Source organism: Mirounga leonina, unplaced genomic scaffold (assembly GCF_011800145.1).
Source record: "Mirounga leonina isolate KUSES-001 unplaced genomic scaffold, KU_Mleo_1.0 Mir_507, whole genome shotgun sequence".
NCBI lineage: Eukaryota > Metazoa > Chordata > Mammalia > Carnivora > Phocidae > Mirounga > Mirounga leonina.
Genome location: NW_023270789.1, coordinates 5,581,056 through 5,602,357, shown reverse-complemented (window position 1 = coordinate 5,602,357; position 21,302 = coordinate 5,581,056). Strand labels below are relative to the sequence as shown.

The window sequence follows — 21,302 nt, the reverse complement described above, 5'->3', positions numbered from 1 at the left end:
TTTTTTTTTTAATTTTTTAAATTTTATTCTTATGTTAATCCCCATACCTTACATCATTAGTTTTAGATGAAGTGTTCCATGATTCATTGTTTGTGCACAACACCCAGTGCTCCATGCAGAATGTGCCCTCCTCAATACCCACCACCAGGCTAACCCATCCTCCCACCCCCCTCCCCTCTAGAACCCTCTTTCTACAAAGAAAACTCCAAGCCCAAATGGTTTCATGGTGACTTATACTAAACATTTAAAAAAGAAATAATCTCAATTCTATAAACTTGTTCGTAACTGAAGAGGAGGGAATACTTCCCAACTCATTCTGTGAGGCCAGTATTACTCTGATGTCAAAGCCGTTATAAGAAAACTACAAACCATATCCCTCATGAAGAAATAGGCAAAGATTCTTAAAATTGTGGCAAGTCAAATCCAACAATATATAAAAATGATAGTAAAATATGACCAACTGTGTTTTGTCTCAGGAATGCAGGGTTGGTTTGCCATAAAAAAAATCAGTGAGTGTAATTCAATATATTAAAAAACTGAAAAGAAAAGCCATATGGTCATCTCAATAGATGCAGGAAAGCTCTCAAACCAGGAATAGAATAAAATTTTCCTGGGCCCGTGGGTGGCTCAGTCGGTTAAGATCAAGCCCCACATTGGGGTCCACACTGGGTGTGGAGACTGCTTGGGATTCTCTCTTACCCTCTCCCTTTGCCCCAGCCCCCGCCCCCCATGCAATCTCCCTCTCAAAAAAAAATAAAAATAAAAATAAAAAGAATGAAACTTGGGGCGCCTGGGTGGCTCAGTTGTTAAGCGTCTGCCTTCGGCTCAGGTCATGATCCCAGGGTCCTGGGATCGAGTCCCACGTTGGGCTCCCTGCTCGGCAGGAAGCCTGCTTCTCCCTCTCCCACTCCCCCTGCTTGTGTTCCTGCTCTCGCTATCTCTCTCTCTGTCAAATAAATAAATTAAAAAATCTTTAAAAAAAAAAAAAAGAATGAAATTTTCCCAACTTGATAATGGACATCTATGAAAAACCCAGAGCTAACATCATCCCTAATGATAAAAAACCAGATGCTTTCCCACTAAGATCAGAATACAGTACGCTAGACAACACTATTAACTGACTTGATCTAATTACATTTGTAGACTATTACACCCTGATCCTCTCTCACCACTTCTAGTCAACATTGTACTAGAAGTTCTGGCCAGTATAATCAGAAAAGAAAAGAAATAAAAGGTGTACAGATTGGAAAGAAGAAAGTGAAAACATCTTTACTCTCAGATGGCATGATTGCCTACATAGAAAATCTGATGGAATTACAAAAGAGCTACTAGAACTAAATGAGTTTAGCAAAGTTGTAGGATGCAAATATACAAAATCAAATGTATATATACTAGCAATGAATAATTGGAAAGTAAAATTTAGAAAAACAACACCACTTACAATAGCATAAAAGATATAAAATACTTAGGGACAAATCTGAGAAAAGATGTGAAGGACCTGTACACTGAGATCTATAATACATTGTTGAGAAAAATTAAAGAAGAACTAAATAAATGCCTTGTTCATGGATCATAAAACTCAATATGGTTATGATGTCAATTCTTCCCAAATTGGTTCATTGACTCAATATGATCCCAATAAAGATAAATTCCAGCAGGTTCCCTTCCTTCCTTCCATCCTTCCATCCTCCCTTCCTTCCTTCCTTCCTTCCATTCTTTCTTTCTCAGAAAATAACGAGTGGATTCTAAAATTCATATGGAGATTCAAAGGATCTAGAATAGCTAAAACAACTTTGAAAAAGAACAGCACTGGAGGTCTGATGCCCCCTAATTTTGGCTTATTATAAAGCTACTGTAATTTAAACAATATGGTGTTGATGTAAAGATAGGCAAATAGATTAATGGAACAGAATAGTCTAGAAATAGACCCACAAATATCTGGAAAATAGTACTCAACAAAAGTGCAAAGGCAATTCAGTGAAGAATGGATAGTCTTCCTAAAAAATTGTATCAGAGGGGTGCCTGGGTGACTCAGTCGGTTAAGTGTCTGCCTTTGGCTCAGGTCATGATCTCAGGGTCCTGGGATCAAGTCCCACATCGGGCTCCCTGCTCAGTGGGGAGTCTGCTTCTCCCTCTTTGTCTGCCCACTGCTTGTGCTCTTTCTCTCTCTCTCTCAAAAAATAAATTTTTAAAAATTTAATTTAAAAAATTGTATCAGAATTATTGGATATTTATACTAAAGAAAATGAACTTTGATCCATACCTCACACCATATAAAAAATTAACTCAGAATGGATCATAGACCTAATGGGTTCTCTCTTCCTATAAGGACACTGATCCTATTGGATCAAGACCCCACCTTTATGACCTCACTTAGCCTTAATTACCTCCTTATAGGCCCTATCTCCAAATACAGCCATGTTGAGGTTAGGACTTCAACATATAAATTTTAGAGGGACACAATTCAGTCCATAGCACATAACTGGAGCATGGAAACTGCTAGATGAGGCTGGAACATCTTGTTTGGTGAAAAGTGAGGAAGTTCTCAAAGAATGATGGGGATGTATGAAAAAGACACAAAAACCAATTTCAAGGAGATCACAATGACCAAATCTGGGGAAAAAAATGAACATGAAAAGAAATAATATACACCTGAAATTAATATAACATTGTATGTTAACTATACTGGAATTAAAAAATAATAATAAAAAATTAAAAACACTTATATCTTAATGAAAAGAAAATGTTACTTGAAAGACAAAAAAGAAAAGAAATAATAATAGTAACACTAAAATCCTTTGAAAAAATAGAGAACAATGTGTCACTGATATAAATATATAAAAGAGTGGAAAGTTTGATAAAGAAGGGGATATTACATTATTTCTAAATACCTCCTCCCAAAATACTTACTATGTTCCAAAGGGAGAAAGAGTAGCTTTATGGAGGAGAGGGCAGATAGACATCACTTTAATCAAATGATCAAAGCTAACATCGCTGATAGTGGAATGAATAGAAATCATGTACCACCTATTAGATGTGATGAGAAGAACATAACATCACTTCTGTGATATTTGTACCAAAATTTCATAACCTAAATACAATCATGAAGAAACATTAGTCAAACCCAAGTTGAGAATATTCTACAAAATAACTGGCCTGTAATCTTCAAAAGCGTCATGATCACGAAAATCAAGAAAAGACTGAGGAAATTTCCAGATTAAAAGAGACTAAACAGACATGACAAATAATGCAACATGTGATCCTAAATTGAATCTTTTTGCTCTAATGAACTCTACTGAAGCAATTGGTGAAACTTGAGTAGGGTTATTATGGCAGCTCAGGCAAACTAAGACATCATGGAATCAGCCTTTTCTCTAAGAAGTCCTAGTTCCTTTTACATGAGAATGATATTTAGAAGCCAAAATCTGGGTGCTGCATGTGCCCATTACAATGGAGGTGTTGCTGGTCTCTCAAGGCACAGACTTAGAGAACACATGCACATGCTCACATGCACACATTTCAAGTCCTTAATCAGTGTTCATTCTAGTTTTCTCCCTTTCCATATTTGTAACTCCCATCTCCAATAATGAGCAAACTAGCTCCACTATGCTTAATCTTAATTTACTTATTTTTATTTTTTATTTTTTTTATTTTTTTAAGATTTTATTTATTTGTGAGAGAGAGAATGAGAGACAGAGAGCATGAGAGGGGGGAGGGTCAGAGGGAGAAGCAGACTCCCTGCTGAGCAGGGAGCCCGATGTGGGACTCGATCCCGGGACTCCAGGATCATGACCTGAGCCGAAGGCAGTCACTTAACCAACTGAGCCACCCAGGCTCCCTTAATTTACTTATTTGATCATTTTCCCTGTATGTAACCAATCTCCCATCCCCGGTGGAAGGATCCCTTCCTCACCCCTTTTGAGCTCTGATACCCAGTGCTGAGCTTCCACAACTGCCCCATGTGGATGACTTCTTCAGCCTGCCTGGTCTCCAAAACTGCACACTGGGCCATCCCTTAGATCAAAACCTTCCTCATTCCTTTCAAGCTCTGATCCGTACGCTGGGATGTCCCTATCCCCATGTGAATATCCTTTTCATTCCTCTCAGGCTCTGACACCCTGCCCCAGGTCACCTTTTTATTCAAATGCCCCCTTCATCCTGCTCAGGTTTGGACACGCTCCACTGGGCTATACCCTTTGTGTGTACCATCTTCACTCTCTTGGAGTCTGACATTCTCTCCTATGTGGACACCTCCTTCCTTACTCTGCTCAGGCTCCATTATCCTGTGCTACCCACCCTCTATTGCTGTTGCTGTCCTCAAGCTCTGATACTCTGCATTGGACACCCTCACCTCCCTTTTGTAGACAACCTCATCTTAGTCAGGTTCCCACATCCCACTCTGCGACACCACAGATATCTCCCCTCCCCCAGGCAGACATCAGATTTGTTTGGCCTGTCTAATGGCCTTTTTACTGAGTTGTTCAGGAAGGCAAAGGAAGAAGCAGTGGAAAGAGGAAGAGGAATCTCTTACCAACTTTTGGATGACTTCTCCATCTTTGGGAAATTGAGTCCTGCTTCTCCAAGACAGCCAGAAATTCAATTCCCTCTTTTAACTTCCCTTGAAGCTCAGGCACAGACATGTGAATCTGCCAACTAACTGGACCCAGGTGAGGTTTAATTCAGAAGTGAATAACAAGAAAAAACAGAATCTTCTCCTCCCCCTTCCTCTTCCCCTCTGCTTCCTCTTCTTCTTCTTCTTCCTCCTCCTCCTCCTTCTATGAGAGTGGTGGTGGAGGTTTCAGCTTTTCGTGGACAGCAATGGTGGGGTTTCTTGCATTCAGTTTTCTGCATCATCAGTGAGGCTGGTACAGTGGTGTCTTCATAGGAAGACCCTGCAGGGGATTGGGGGCATTGTCCCTAACTGCAGAGCCTCTGAGCCCACTTTCCAGCTCTTCTAGAGATTCTTTGAATTACCTAGTGTTCTGTAATAACTTTCTTTTCTGTTTAAACTAGTTAACGTGGATTCTGTTGTTTGTAACTAAAACACTGATTTTTGTCTCTCTTATATCCCTGATGATGCCACATATATATTTGTTGATACATTTATTCTGCAAAAACTTCACTTTCACAAGGGCCTCTTCTCCTCCTCCAAGTAATGTAGTGAACAAATATTTACTAAGTCAAAGGAGTGTCTATTAGCAAACAGACCTTTTAGTCAAACAAACAAGTTGTGCCTAACACTCTAGGACTTAAAGTAAGTAGGATCTATGACACCAGTGACACTGAAATGTTCTTAAAGAATAAATCGCACTTCAGTGTTTTCAAATCAGGGAGGAATACCTATCAGTATCGGTGAGAAGATTTGTTTTTTCCCCCAAATGACTGAGCCTTTCCCAGGGAAATTCATATTTGGTAGGTTTGAGTTGGGGCCTAGGAATTTATGCTTTTTGAAAGTGCTCCAGTTGGTTTCGATTTACCACCATGAAAGGAACAACTGAACTAAAAAAGCATGTAGGCCATGGGGATTGTGGGAAGAACTCCAGGCTGAGAGCTGGCTCAGAGACTAGGCAATTAGGTCAGAAAGTCAGAAAAAAGGGCCTAGTGTCAGCAGCAGTCAACAACCCTCTAAAAACTTGGAATTATAGTTGCCTCAGAGATAACTAATAAAAACAACTTCCAATGGATAAAATTGTATGTCTGTGGAAATAAGTTATAGTGTGGGATTGAAGATTTGGGAACACCCAAAAGTCCACTCAAGGTGTTATGGGAGGCTTCTCAGGGAGTAAGCCTGAAATGTGATTGTAATTTAGTGAGTAGTAACCTAATGATTAGGTTTGGATTATTGTATCCATTTTAAGAAAGCTCTGTCCCCACTGAAGGGGATTGCTCAGGTTCAGACCTCAGTATCACTTTGGGTGGCCTCTGCACACGGTAAAACTTCCTAGAGATCCTCATAATCCATATTACTCTACTCATTATGGCAGCTCTTTTTCTCGCTCTCCTTCCAGAACCTTCTGACCCATCTGGCTTCTTTTGCACTCCTCTCTATTCCACCCCCTCCTCTTGCCTTCTGAGCCTCTCTTTTCTTTCCTGGTGCCATGCCTTTTGTAACAAATCTGATTGGCTCTTACCTTCTTCATCCCACCCATACCCTAAGTAAAAAAAAAAAAAGTGGGAGATTTTCTTAGAATGCAGAGGGAGGGGAAAGACTGTGAATACATTAGTATTTTGTCCCTATCTAAAATATAATGACTTTGGGGGGGCGCCTGGGTGGCTCAGTTGGTTAAGCGACTGCCTTCGGCTCAGGTCATGATCCTGGAGTCCCTGGATCGAGTCCCGCATCGGGCTCCCTGCTCGGCAGGGAGTCTGCTTCTCCCTTTGCCCCTCCTCCCTCTCATGCTCTCTGTCTCTCATTCTCTCTGTCTCAAATAAATAAATAAAATCTTTAAAAAATAAAATAAAATATAATGACTTTGGGACGCCTGGGTGGTGCGGTTGGTTGGGCATCTGCCTTCGGCTCAGGTCATGATCCCAGGGTACTGGGATCGAGTCCCGTGTTGGGCCCCTTGCTCAGCAGGGAGCCTACTTCTCCCTCTGCCTGCCACTCCCCCTGCTTGTCTCTCTCTCTCTCTCTGACAAATAAATAAAATCTTAAAAAAGAAAATACAATGACTTTGTTGGTTAAGGTTCTTTAGATACAAGTAACTCAACCCAACTCAAGCTAGTTTAAGTCAAAATGAGAACTTAGTGGATTCATGGAATCCAAAAAGGAGTTGATCACTGAGGTGCCCCGGAATAAGGGCAACTCTAGGGGCTTAACATCAGATATTTGTGGGTCCTCCTTCAAGAGTAGGGGTCTCAAAATTTTTCACTGTGACTCACTGAAGAGGAGTGAAAACCTTGAAACCTTTCAATTATTCCCAATATCCAGAGGATAAAAGTCAGTGCAGCATGAATTATCACTGTACTCACATGCATACATAGAGGCATGATGATGCCATTTGAATTATAATGTGTAGTTTTAAAGTCTAATTATTGAAAAACGATAGGTCCAAAAGATCACTATATATAACAACCACAATAAACTAAACTGATAATTATAAGCTCAATAATCAAGATGCCAAGTTTATAGTCATTTATAATTAATGTCATTTATAATTAATGTTTGATGTAATTAAGTCATCAAAACTCATAGTCAGTTCTAAACAACACCGATAAAGCACTGATGATCGAGTGTCATTACCCCAAATTGCAGGAATCCCAGCTATCTGGGTGCCTTTGCTGTGAGAACATCACTGCATTGCCAAGTTGGCCCAGCAGGCAGCTTCCCCAGCACAATGTTGAATTAGAGCTCTCAGAACACTCTTCTAAACAGTCACTTTGGTTTATGAATCCTAAATTTTAGTAACCCATAGTGACCCACTCAGTAGATTATTAGAAAATAGTCCCTCGTTATACATAAAAATTTATGGCATTATATAGTAAAGTCATCTGCACATAAGAATAGGAACAAGGGCTTGCACTTTGGGTCAGTTTGAGGCTCACCAGGGGCTCCCATAGTCCTTTGGGAGCCACGGCTCTGGAAATCTGCCATGACTGCCAGCCACTAACAGCTCCTCTTCTTCAGATCAAAATCTCCAAATCCCAAAAGAGATTCGAATTGGTCCAGCTTGAACCAGTTGTCCACCCTGGAAACCAATCACCCATGGGGTTGGAGAGCAGGGAGGAGGGAACAGGACCTCTTAATAGGAAGTGGTTTGGTTTGTTGGCACTGACTGCCCCATGGGTGTGGAGGGCAATTTGCACAATAGAGAACTCCACAGATGACAGCATCCCCTAAAATAACAACACCAATAAAAACTGAATCAAGGTCATAAGACTTACACCATGCCTTGGACATTCAGAGGGAATTGGATTCTTTATTTTGTCTCCAGCCTCTAGGTAGCTGGAAGAAAAATCTAGATTCCATTGAAGGCAACAATGTAAACAATACCTCTAGGAAATATTCAATCTCTCTGTGTAAAAATGCTCAGTCTCCCAGCTTCGAGGGTCTTTTTCCCACTCACCCCTCCTTCCACCACTCCCTTGGAATCATGTGGTGGTGTCCCTGGTTTCTGGAGTCTCAAGGGCTTTCTCTCTGGCCCCTAATTCTGGTTGCTGCTTGCACTGCTGAATCTGGCAACTAGAAGGATTTGTGATCTGGTCTCTCAGCCTGGTCAGGGCTCTACCTTACTCCTTGGCTAACTCAGCCTCCCATTACAGTTGCCGGCTGGGTGGAGATCCTTCTGAGTTTCTGTCATGTCCCCCCATGGGCTCCCCAACCCTGGTGGTCCCTTCTAATCTTCTCCAGACCCTCTTTCTGCCTGACATAGCTACTTGGTTCTCATTAGCTATGCTTTGCCACATGAGGTCTCGACATCCTTAGTGCTTTTCACTCTCTGGGTATTTCAGAAGGTCAGTCCTAACGGTTGTGTGTGTGTGTGGTGTGTGATGGGGGTGAGGGGGAGTTTTCTCCTTTTTTCTCACCTCCTCTTCCCATAATGCCTCAGGACCGAAAGGAAAGGTTTTTATCACTTTCTCTCTGACATATCCCCCATCTACCACAGAGAGAACTTACTGGCTTCATTGGCACTCTAAGAGCCTGTTCTTGATACGCTAAAGAGGAAGATAAAAGAATTTTGAAAATGATGTTTATTGAATACTTGTTATGTCCCAAACACTTTCTAACCACCTCTAAGTGTTACAGTGTTTGGTAGCTAGAGGGAATCCAGTTTGTTGAATGCGCACTTTATGTGTATTAGCTGATTAAATCCTCAAAACAGTCCTTTGAGGTAGGTACTGTTATTACTTCCATTTTACAGATAAGGAGAATAAGTCATAAAGAAATTGAGTAATTTGCTGAAGGTCACGTAACAGGTAAGTGGCAGAACCTGAGCCCAAATATCGTACCTCCAGAGTTTGTCATTTTAGTCAATTGGCAATTATAACTCTCTAAGACAGTAGCCTGGATCTAAAGATAAATGTCTTGCTGAGAAATCTCATTTTAAAATGTCAATAGCAGAATATTAATTCTTTATTTCTTTTTGCCTTTTTTTGTAACAATTTAATCTTTCCCCGGCAGATGGGTGCTTGGGGCTAACCACGGGAAGGCCAGGTCCTCTGAAAGGCAAAAGAGGAAGGCACATAAATAATTTTTCAAAATATTGCTTTCCTGCTAATAATAACAACAATAAGGACATAGAAGCATAACAATAGTAATGTAATGGGGCAAATATGGATGGCGCCCAGCTAAGCACTGTTTGGGGAAATGAGCTCTTGGCTGAGCAGACATACGCTAGGATCTTCTTGACAAGGGCCACTTCTTTTTTTTTTTCTAAGATTTTATTTGTTTCTTTGAGAGAGAGAGAGAGAGGGAAAGAGCACAAGCAAGGGGGAGCAGCAGAGGCAGAGGGAGAAACAGACTCCCCACTGAGCAGGGAGCCCAATGTGGTGCTCGATCCCAGGACCCTGGGATCATGACCAGAGCCGAAGGCAGCTGCTTAACCGACTGAGCCACCCAGGTGTCCCAACAAGGGCCACTTCTGAAGCCGTGAGGGGTCCTCAAGCTGCTCAGCTGAAAGATCTGTCCCAAGACGATGAGGTCCTCTAGAACTGCTTGGGGATTCACAGCTCTCGGAGGACTTTCTGGCCACGTGGCCTCTCACGTTTCTCACCTACAGGGGGAAGACACACTGGCTAGGCACTCCTGAGTCTCTGGCCTGATTGACAGTTACATTTTGTGTGGTGACCAAATAGATGGGTGTCCTACCCTGGCGAGCCTGGGGGACACAAGCTGCCCCTGGAGGGGATCCCATATTTGGTTCTTTAAAAAAAAAAAAATCGAATCTCTGAACCACCAAGGCTAAGGACCAGACATGGAGAGTGGGGCCCTGCAGGGGACGAACCTGGGCAGCCAGGCATTCTTAGCAGTCCCCCTCTCTGTCTCTGTCTGAGTCTGAGTTCCCCTAAACGACAAGCCAGAGAGAGTCTTCACTGGGAGGTTTTCCTGGAAAGTGGGGACCAGACAGCCTGGTGAGAGTCAGAGGGATGGAGAGAGCTAATTCAAAGACGCACTGCTAGGTGGGCTTCCTGGTGGCCTGATTGGGTGGGGCTGCCTGCAAAGCCACCTGCCAGGCGTCTCCGAGCTGTCTACCTGAAGGAGAGAAAGAGAAAGCTCTTATCCATCAGCTGCCAGCCCCTCTGGTCAGAGGTCCGTCCCTCCACCAGCTGGCCAAGGTTAAGTCCCCAGCATACACTGGTTCCCTGCCACGCAGGTGGGGAGGTCCCCCCTGGGGAGACAGCAGTGCTGTGCTGATGGCTATCGGGTTCAGCATGAAGACCGTCTTAGCTCACAGAGGACCGGGGACTGCATGAAGACAGGGTGAGGCCAACAGTGTCCAAGGGGGTGCGACAGCAGCACCTGCCTTCTTCAGACTGCCACCACCAGCGGTGTGAGCTCAGGAGGGTCAGGCCTTGGGGCTTCAGATTCCTCGTTCACAAAGGTGGGGGACCAGGGAGATGAGGCAGCACCTCGGTCATTAAAGCTCCTTTCGACCCACACTCCGCATAGAACAGAACTCCCAGGTGGGATCTGAGGAGAAAGGATGGGCCGGCGAGCAGAGAGGCAGGGAAGAGCAGGCCCCCTGGGGAAGATGCGTCCTGGGAGGGAAGTGGGAGCAGCTGAGGCAGAAGATGCGCAAAGGCTCCCAGGATGTGGGCACAAGGAAAATTCAGTTTGTGTAGAACAGTAGGTGATTTGGGGATTGAGAGGGAATGACAGCTTTTAAAGGTAGAAGGGATAGCCTGGGGCTGGGGTACCCTCCTTAAGGGGCAGCTGGCTGGGGTCCTCCAGGAATGGGGGTGTACTGTGGAACTGCTGGGCAGTGTAGCGAGTAAGGACGATGCCAACAGCCTCTATGAGGGCCAAGAGGATGCCCTCCATCATTGCTGAGCCCACCATGGCCAATGGGCCACTGCAGGCAGCCAGCACAGCCCCTGTCAATGCTCTGGTGGTGATGGAGTTCCAGGGACCTTCTTTGCTCTGTAGGCGCGCCAGGCTGCAGCCAATGGTGGAGAACTGGTCCTCCCCGGCACATCGCGAAGCTACCTCCAATCTGGGGGGCTTGGATCCTCACAGTGTTCACACTACCTCTCAGCTGCTGCCGAATTCCAACAGGGGCACTGCGGAAGTCCTTGACAGCCTGGAAGACTCCATCGCTGATGACACCCATAGTGAAGGCTCTATTGCAACCGTCCCCAGTTCGCCAGGGGCAAGGCTCCCGAGCGTACTCTTCCATGGTAAAGGTGTCCGGCCGTGCAGTCTGGCTGGGTTCAAGCTCTCTTTCTATGATGTAGAGGTACTGCAAGGATGTGGCTGTCCTGCCAGACACCGTAGTTCTCAGTCCACCTGTCTCTGACTGGGCCCAGAGGACTAGCTCTGGCCAAAAGAACCTACGTAAAAATGATGCGTCTCATTTCCCAGCTGAGGGGGACTGCCTTCCCTTCCCCAGCCTCTGGAGGCTGCATGTTCAAGATGACAGCATTATAGCAGGCCAGGGGCCTGGATCCCTGAGCCCCTGCTTGGGGGGCAGCTGCCCAGGAACATTGTCATCGGACTTGTCACAAGCAAGAAATAAACTTGCATTGTGTCCATCTAATCATATTTTAGGGTCATTGTCATGGCAGTTAGCCTATCCTATCTAGTACAGCTATACTAGGAACTTCCAATAAGCCCCAGAGTAGAAGCTCAGCTATTTGGTGATCCACAACTTGGGGAACCCAAGGATAAGCCCACTCATCAGTCTTGGGTGATATTGACTTTATTTATTTATGAAGAGACGACCACATGCCAGACCCTCTTCTACATTCTGGGGATGCAATGCTAGGATGACATAATCCACCAGCAGGGGAGACAGATAACAAGCTGACATGCTAAGTGCATGACTTGTAGGATCAAAGCATAACTGACTTTGTCTTGTCCTGCCCGTTCGAAGTAAATTTAGTGGTGGTGAGCTTTTCCTGCATCAGAAATGTGGGCAGATCTCACGATTGTTCTGTCCACTCCTAGGTTATAGTAGTTCTTCCACTTTAAGTTGTAAAACAGTCTTAGTTTAAGAACTGGAATTCCTGGCGCAAGATAATAATTAAGTTCTTCAATTTCACCCGAAGGTTGAAGGAAAGCCTCTGAGTTTGGACCTGTTGATGGCTTCCTGACTGCAAGGAAAGGGGTGGAACCAGCTCCCGCTTTCTCGTATTGCATCTTCTTCCCATTCTCAAGTTCTCATCTCTGGTGTTCTGCTCTTTTCAGGATGGGTTGTTTTTTTTTTAAAGATTTTATTTATTTATTTGAGAGAGAGAGAATGAGAGAGACAGAGAGCACATGAGAGGGGAGAGGGTCAGAGGGAGAAGCAGACTCCCCGCCGAGCAGGGAGCCCGATGTGGAACTTGATCCCGGGACTCCAGGATCATGACCTGAGCCGAAGGCAGTCGCTTAACCAACTGAGCCACCCAGGCGCCCAGGGTGGGGGTTTTGTGCGTGAGAGGCAGGAGTGTGTGTGGTAAAGGGACAGGGCAGTTCTTTCTAGACTGGGAGATTTTGTGTTCTCTGGGCCTGGCAGATGATTAAAGCTGACTCCTTTGGGGATTCCAGTCACTGTAGTTCTTCTGGCCCAGGTAGATGCATCTTAACTGTGAGGGGTTATTTTCTACTCTCCCTTAGCCTCTAGGAGCCTAGCCTTCACTCTCAGCTTCTTGTTGCTGGGGTCTCTGCACCTTCTAGAAGCCCCCATTGGGCAGAACCCAAGACAACCCCTCTTTGATTCTTCTCTCGTGGTTCACATCGGTCCATAGGAAATACTCAAGCATCTCTCATCCCAACAGGTTCTGGAAGTAAGGCCTGAACCCAAAACAGCACCCTCTATCCTGTTTTCCTGTTAACCACGTTAGGTTTCTCAAGTGAGAATCATGCACGGGTCCAATATCCCCTCCTCCCCTCTCACCAACCTGAGAGGGTACATAGTAAGCTCTCTGAGTGGTCCCCTAAAACCCTCTCTTTCCAGACTTGGAGGAGGTGGCTCTCCCCATCTTACTACCCCTTCCCTGGGGTGGGAAGAGCTGGCTCTCTTAGGACAGCAGCAACTCCTTCCAAAGAAATCCTCTACAAATCCCTCCTTCTTCATGTTCTTTTTCTTTCTTTTTCTTTCTTCCTCTCTCTTTCTTTCTTTCGTCTTTCTTTCTTTTTTTAAAAAAAGATTTTGAGAGAGGGAGTGAGAGAGAAAGAGATCACGAGCATGGGGGAGGGTTAGAGGTAGAAGCAGACTCCCCGTCGAGCAGGGAGCCCAGTGTGGGACTCAATCCTAGGACCCTGGGATCATGACCTGAGTCAAAGGCAGACGCTTAACCGACTGAAGCACCCAGGCATCTTCCTTCGTTTTCTTACCTCTTTTTTTATATACTTGATCTGGCTGAAGGGACCAACAATCATGTAAATGTTCTTGACCATTTCCCTTGTAGATTTTGTAGATAGCTATCCAGCTTTGAAATTCACATCTATTGTCTCTTGGTGTTTTGGTGGAAACTCCTACTTTAATGTTACACAGGAAATTTCTACTTTAATATTACACAGGTAAACAAATTAAAGAGGAGGTAATTGCAGATAGTAATCAGATGCATAAAGAAATGAAGTCAGGGTGATGGAGCAGAGAGTGGCCCAGGGGAAGAAGAGCTAATTTAGAATGTGTGATCAGGAAGGCACCTAGCTCTGAGAAGGTGGCAATTTGAGCTGTGACCTGAAGGACAAGGAACCAGTTTTGCCAAGATCCTTTTGCCAAGGAACCAGTTATGTGTGTGGTGAGGGGGGGGTGAAAGCATTTCACAGCAAATGCAGAATCCCGGGTGGGAACAGTTTGGTGCATTCAAGGAAGGCTCTAGGGCTGGACTGAATCAGCAAGTGACAGAACATTGGAGAAGCGGGCAGGGCCAGGATCCTGTAGGGCCTTGAGTGTGGTAAGGGTTTTGGATTTTTATTCTAACTCCTGGGGAAGGTGTTGCAGGGTTTTGAGCAGGGAATCACCTAATCTGATTTATATTTAAAGAGATCAATCAAGGATATGGAAAGAAAAGAGGGGAAACTATTATAAAAGAGCCTTAAAGAACATGATGAAACACAATGTATTGACCTAAAACCACATCCATAGAGTTAATAAGGTTAAAACTCACCAGCAAGACCCCCACTGACCCCCGCTTCTTCTTCACAGAAATGCTAACTTTATCTTTTATTTATTCATTTTTTTTTTAAGTAGGCTCCATACCCAGCATGGAGCCCAGGGTGAGGCTTGAACTCACGACCCCTGAGCTGAGACCAAGAGTCGGACATTTAACTGACTGAGCCACCCAGGCGCCCCTAACCTCATCTTTTAGAGACAAACCACAGGAAGAGCCAGACTAGTGAGAGCCTATGGATATTTTGAGGTGGGTTGCCTGATGGGCTGGTCTGTATCCAGCTAGGGGGTTGCTGTGGGCCCTTTGTACATTCCATTGCTCAAGGCTTTTTGCCTAAAAGTAGTCTCTATGTTATACTTTGCTCTCTACTTAGATATGTTTTTAAAAATGCATATTAAATGGGTGCCTGGGTGGCTCAGTCAGTTAAGCATCTGCCTTCAGCTCAGGTCATGATCCCAGGGTCCTGGGAATGAGTCCCACGTTGGGCTCCCTGCTCAGTGGGGAGTCTGCCTCTCCCTCTACCCTTCCCCTCCACTCGTGATCTCCCTCTCTCAAATAAATAAGTAAAATCTTTAAAAATGTTTTAAAGAATGCATATTGAACATTACAAAGAAAATAGTTTGGCTGTGGTGTGGAGAATGGGGTGCAGGGGCAAGAGGGGAAGCAAAAAGACCAGTTAGGAGGTAGTAACCCAAGAAGGGGAGAAAGGGGATGGCGGATTAGAGCAGAGTGGGAGGGTGGGGTGGAGGTGGAAATAAAGACAGAGATTTTAGAGAGAGAGCCAAAAGAGCCTGCAGATCACATGGGAGGGAAATGGTGGTAGCCTGGGTTGGAGTAATAAGAAAGTGACTCAGGGGACAATGAGAGAGCCCATTATTCCACAACACTGCTTGCATTCTTGAATCCATCTCCACTAGATTGGGGGTGGGGAAATGGGGGACTAAAGCTCTTCCAATTATTTCTGGCTCATGTCAAATTGATGTTCTTGGATTCGGGGCTGGGCTGAGCCCAAGTCAGCAACGCAACTGTGAGGAGCTCGCAAAGAGGCGGGGGAACAGGAGGACTGGCTCAAATGTTTAGAATAGCTGGAAATTCTGGAATTCTACAAGGTGGGCAACTGGAAGAAATCCCTTCCCATTCGGAGTTGTGGTCCTCAACCTTCAGGAAAAACTCTTGGTTTATCCGCTCCTGGAATGAATGGTTTTTTCCACACAAGGCCATCCCAGAGTGCATCTCAGCAGTGGAGCCCAGAAACCCAGATCTCAAATCGACTCTTGGTTAGATCAATTATGCAAACACCCGTTTAGCTGCTAGAACACTATGTCAGCATTTAGGGAGCTTTAATTCAGCCCCAAGTGCTGGTCCCAGCAAAGGAACTGACTGCCTGCGATCTGCCCAGAGGCAAAGCTGTTTGTTGGTTGTGATTTGTTTCTGGTGTCACTCCTTTCTTTTCCTTTCTGTACACCCTGTAAGACAAAGGGAGATGTGCATCTGTCACTGTGGATCTATCAACGGCTTGGGTTTTCAGGATAGAATCTCGTTTAATGGATCCAGCCCTTTCTTTGCCTATATTTTGTCCCTATGTGTGAAACATTTTTTGTTGTTGTTAAAGTGGTCTGATGTCCTGGCACTAAAATACACACACAGAGAATCAAAGTGCTCTTATTGATCACTAAGAGCAGAGGCCCTGAAGGGCACTTGGAATACAGTGGGGACAGTGTTGAGTGGGATGGACGGACCTCATAGGCAGCAGCTGCTTGGTCTATTCTGTATTCTACCATCTCCTACTGGATCCTTGATTGCCCCCCTCTGAGTGGTCTTCCTTGTCATGTTGTTTTCTAGAAAATCAAGTCACCCTGTACCTAACTTTCCCCTGGCCGATCATTTTTCACTGCTTATTGAGCTGGTGGTGGTGTATCTAATCCTTGCTCAGCCTACCCATGTGCACTGCCATTAGAAAATGCCATAAATCATCACGTAAGGACCATAATATCCACTCTAATAGTTAGAACACAAAGTCGTCCTCTCCCTTGTGACCAAGTGGTAGTTGTGAGTTCCTGGAATAGGTCCCCCATTGTTTTCTTAACAACTGCAGTGTCTGCTGAGTTAGAGTCTCACATCTCACTACTCATAGCACATTTTTCTTTAAAACCTGCTCATTCCATGGGGCGCCTGGGTGGCTCAGTCGTTAAGCGTCTGCCTTCGGCTCAGGTCATGATCCCAGGGTCCTGGGATCGAGCCCCGCATCAGGCTCCCTGCTCAGCGGAAAGCCTGCTTCTCTCTCTCCCACTCCCCCTGCTTGTGTTCCCTCTCTCGCTATGTCTCTCTCTGTCAAATAAAAAAAAAAAAATCTTAAAACCTGCTCATTCCTGTGCTTTCTCTGCTACCAGAGATTGGCATCTGCTCCCCAGCTGTCACTTACGGACTTCCCAGTAAAAACCAACCCTACCTAGCAACCTGCCGTCAGATGAGTCATTTAATGCATTTGAATCATATTTCTTTCTCAGATAAAGAAGAGTAACATTCCTTCCTTCCTCCATTCTTGGCATTGTGCCAGGGCTGGGGCGGGGAGGTTGCTGGGATAATCTAATGAGACATGATTTGTGAATATCCTTTACAAGATATAAGACCCTGCACAAAAGCTAGCAATCATAATAACAAAGAAGTGTCGACAGGAGTTGGGAGGTGTATATATAGCAACAGATAAGCCCGTCTTTTTGATTCAACAAAACTGTATCGAGTATGTGCCAAGCACTGTGCTGTATACAGATAAGAAAAGAGGTGCTTACAATCCAGAGTGATGAGATCTATGGTAACGCCAAGCCCCTTATGATAGCGCACAAAAAATACCTCTAACCTAGACTAAGGAAGGTCAGAGAAACCTGCACACCCGCCCCCACCCTCCCCCGGAAAAGGTGTTGGGCATGTGCAAAGCTGAACCAAAAGAATGACGACAGTGGCTTCTGGGAACTGGGAACTGTTCAGTCTGGCTCTCCGGAGGGAGGTCGAGCAGCAGGGTTAGAGGGGTACATTGGGGCACAATGGAAAGGTCCTAAGAGTGACATGATCACTCTTGGATAGACTCATCTGAAAACCATCTGGGGAATATTTTGGGAGGAAGAAAGACTGAGGAAGATCAGTGAGAAGGCTACTGGGATAAGTTACTTAAAAGTTAATGACAGCATGATCTGAGATAATGCTGGAGGGTTGAAGAGAAGTGGATGGATTCAAGAGATGTTCAGGAGGTAAAATCAATGATGTTTGTTGTTTAATTCGACATAGAGATGCCAGTAGAAGGGACAGGGAAGGGTAACACCCCCATTTCTAGCTTGGATATTGGTGCCATTCATTGAGATCAAGATTATGGAGGAAGAAGGATTGCCATATATAAAGATAATCATTTTGATGCATGCAACGACTCATTTTCAGGGCCTGTGGATTCCATGTAGAGATATACATAGTATTTGGATGTTCTGCTACTTGTTTCATGATGCTTGCTCCAGGAAGGGACAGAATTACAGACTACCTGGTCCTCACATGACCGCCAATGCCAACTAGACATGGAATGGAGGTCAGACACAAAGGCAGTGAGTACATTGGCTGATCGGTAAAGTTTTGTGTGTGGTCTGGCTCAAATAAATGAGCTACGCCAATCAGATTTTGTCTCTGGAGAGTTTCAACCAAGCCACTGAGTACTGCCAGTCATTAATGGACATTGGTGTTGGAAGGTTTTTGAGTCAGGGGCTATGGTAGCAGCCATGGGGGCCACATAGAAGGCGTTGAGAGGGTAGTAAAGGTTTCAGTGTTAAATAAACTCACATTTGATTCTTTCTTACTTTAGTTCTTTCAAGTGTGTAACCAGAGAAGTCACAATTAGAATAGAAGTTGGTACCGGGAATGGGGTTCAAAGTGATAGAGCCTTAACACACGAGACTAGCTATGGTATTATTGGGATGAGATACAACACAAAATTGTTTTCATTATAGGATAGGAAGTTTGCAGTCTGTGGTTTTTGGTGGAAAAACAACTAATTAAGTTGTCATCTGCTGTCCCTTGAGACTCAGACCATATGCATACCAAAGGTGAAGCTTTGAGAGACTTGATGCCTGAATGTAAGGATAATGAAGCAGATTATTTATTGCTTATAACCTTAGATAATGGCCAGCAGCAAAGAGACAGTTTTCTGTCCAGAATGCCTGTCTATGAGCAAATAAGAAAAACAGGGTGATTATGTAACTCTGGTGCAGAAAGCCCATTTTGCCTGTAGCTGGAGCTCTCTGATTACTTCGAGCCAAGTCCAGAAACCAATGGGCCTTGCCAAACTGTGGTCTGGTCCTAATTTTCTGTCTCATTGAATTTCTAGTGCCAAAGTTAAAGCTCTGATTGACAAAGATCGATGTTCAGATCGTTGGAAAGGAATTATTTGGGAGGAGGAGTTGCTGGAGATCATGACACCCCACAGGCCCTTCTCAGCATTTCTTACTCCACCTTCCCCCACAAAATAAGGAGAGCCTTCCCACTCAGAGGCAAGTCTCACGGTGAGGGTTGGAATATGGATAAGGACAGACAGACTAGGAAAGACATACCACCTTCACCTACATCCTTTCTGTGCCTTTCTGTGGTATCAGCTATTGAAAGAAGGACAGTCAGATGGAAGAAGCTAATCCTGGGTTCTAAACAACAAAGGATTTGGGGGCCTGGTCCTCAGGATTCATTTGGGCTGTTAAGAATAGGGAGCCTTCCAAGGACATGGGTTTTACTCTGCCAGCCAGGGGTCCCCTGTGGCCACACCGTTTGACATACACTTGAACCAGGAGCCACTGTGTGGTTCTTGCCCCAGAGATCTCTTCCTTTTCTCTAGTTTTCTCTTTCTTTCCTCTACTTTTCCAAGTAAATAATTTCCACCCCACCTTGCTGTCATCCTGGTTTTCTTCCATTGTCAGATATTGGAGGAACAGCAGGGGTTAAATTTACCATTTCATTCATAGATTGTAAGAAAGCGGGCAGGCACATTGGGACAGGATCCCACAGAACTAGAAGAGGGATGGACAGCACCTGAATATTGTGGATCCTGAGGCCAGCAAGCGACCTCGGCAGCAGTCTCATGATGCTCACTGACTCCGAATGAGGAGCAGAATGTGACTTCACATTCCGGTGGGGAGATGCATGATTTATAGTTGTCAATGACTGTAAAGTTGATTTATAGTTGTAAGTGTGATCAAGTTAGACAAGAATATCTTTACAAATGTCTGAATAGGGAGAAAGTTATGTGTGCCAGGCAGGGCAAGCAGAAGAATACAATTGATAGGCTTTTATTATTTGTCCTGTCCAGTAATGCCACCAGGAACAGCTCTATATACCACCCGATCCCCTCCCTCGACCTGCCATAGACACCTAACCCAGGGCAGCCATCCTGTGACTTCTGTTGTCTGGATCAAATGGATAGACTCATCCAAGAAGACTCTTTCTCCCAACGCTTGAACAAGGAGACATAGAGTCTATTGCCATTTGGAGTGGGCTCTGGACTTGGGTATTATACACATGGGGGATGATAAATAGGCTAGGTGGTGGGGTGCAAGGAGAACAGAGCAGACCCTGGAGAGAGAGAGACAGAGTTGCTGTTTCTGTTCTTAATGGGTTTTCCCCGATCTCAAGTGTAGATTCCTCTCAGATCTGGCAAGGAGTTCTGTCCTTGGAGTTCATTGGATTTCTGCTTTCCAAAAATAAATCCCAAACTGTAGCAGACATCTAGAGTTCAGGAGAGAGATCTGGACAGGATATGGTTTTCGGGCCCGTCTACATTTCCATGGAATGAAGACCCTGGGAGCGGATGGTATGGAGGGGAACGTATGGAGGGAAACAGAAAATGTTGCTATTCTGGTCATTATAAATACTTTACATTTCAGGCTTGAAAAGACACGTATCGCTTGTGTGTATTATTTTACTTACCCTTCTAAACAACCCTGTGATGTCGCTATTATTTCGATCCAATTTTACAAATAAGGAAAGATGGTAAAAAGGGCTAAGTCCCATTGCTCAGCCTATAGCAACTGCAGTGATGGACCCTGTCTTCTGGCTGGTCCATGTTTAAGCTCCTATTCTCCCCTTGAGGCGGGCACGACCGGCATTGCCTGATATTTGCAGAGAAGTTGGCGAGAGCATAAATGAAATGAGGGACATTTATCCTCGGAGCCCCCTCGTTTCCCTTTGTGGGTCTCATCCTCCCCGGCTCCCATGACCAGCCTGCATATCACAGCACCTCTCGGGGAGACAGCTGATGCCCCATCATCGGAGCAAGAAGGGGTCTATGTTCCAGTTATCCCTCCCAAGGTCAATTCCAAGGTCCTCAGGGCTGTGTTTAATGCTTCCAAATTCTACTGGTTGGGAGTGGCTGGTGGGGAGAGATGGTAAGTAGTATTTTGTGGAAAAAGGGTTACAGGATCAGATCGTTTGGGAAATCCTGAGTTAAATCAACACAAAGACTCCTTCACGCTGTTCTTCTCAGAGCATTAAATGTGTTAATGTGCATCTCCCCGAGGGACCTATCATCGAAAGAATTTCCCAAACTTACCTGACCACAGACTGACTTCCAAATGTGGTGGTGTTCAAAGTCATAATAGGGAAGAGGAGAAAGACAGTATGGAGGAGGGAGGCCGGAGGCTTACAAGAACATCTCACATCTACCTCCAGGGTTAGCGATCACCTGCTCCCTATATGCTGGGGGCTGGCCATGACCGGACATCTCCACTGATGTGTGCGTGCGTGCGTGTATGCTTGTGTGTCCATGCATCCATGCACGTAGGCGTAATTCCTGGCTCTCAGCTCAGAGGCAGGAACCAGATTGATTTTTATCCTTTAGCTCTTAATGTCTCTCATCCCCTAATATTTGTTCAGGTCTCTTTGGGGACTCCTTGTTCAATAAGCATAGCCCGCCTCTCTCTCGGGCTCTGGTTGGTTGGGGTACGGCAGAGCCAGATGGGGAGCTTATTCTCATTTTTCTGAGGCCAGGAAGGAGAACAGGCAAGTTAAGAGGTTACTTGCCC

General features: G+C 44.9%; 1 pseudogene; it reads right to left on the bottom strand.

Annotated features, from left to right (window-relative positions):
* Positions 1 to 10,822: 10,822 nt before the first annotated feature.
* Positions 10,823 to 11,558, bottom strand: LOC118000521 (annotated as a pseudogene).
* Positions 11,559 to 21,302: the final 9,744 nt, after the last annotated feature.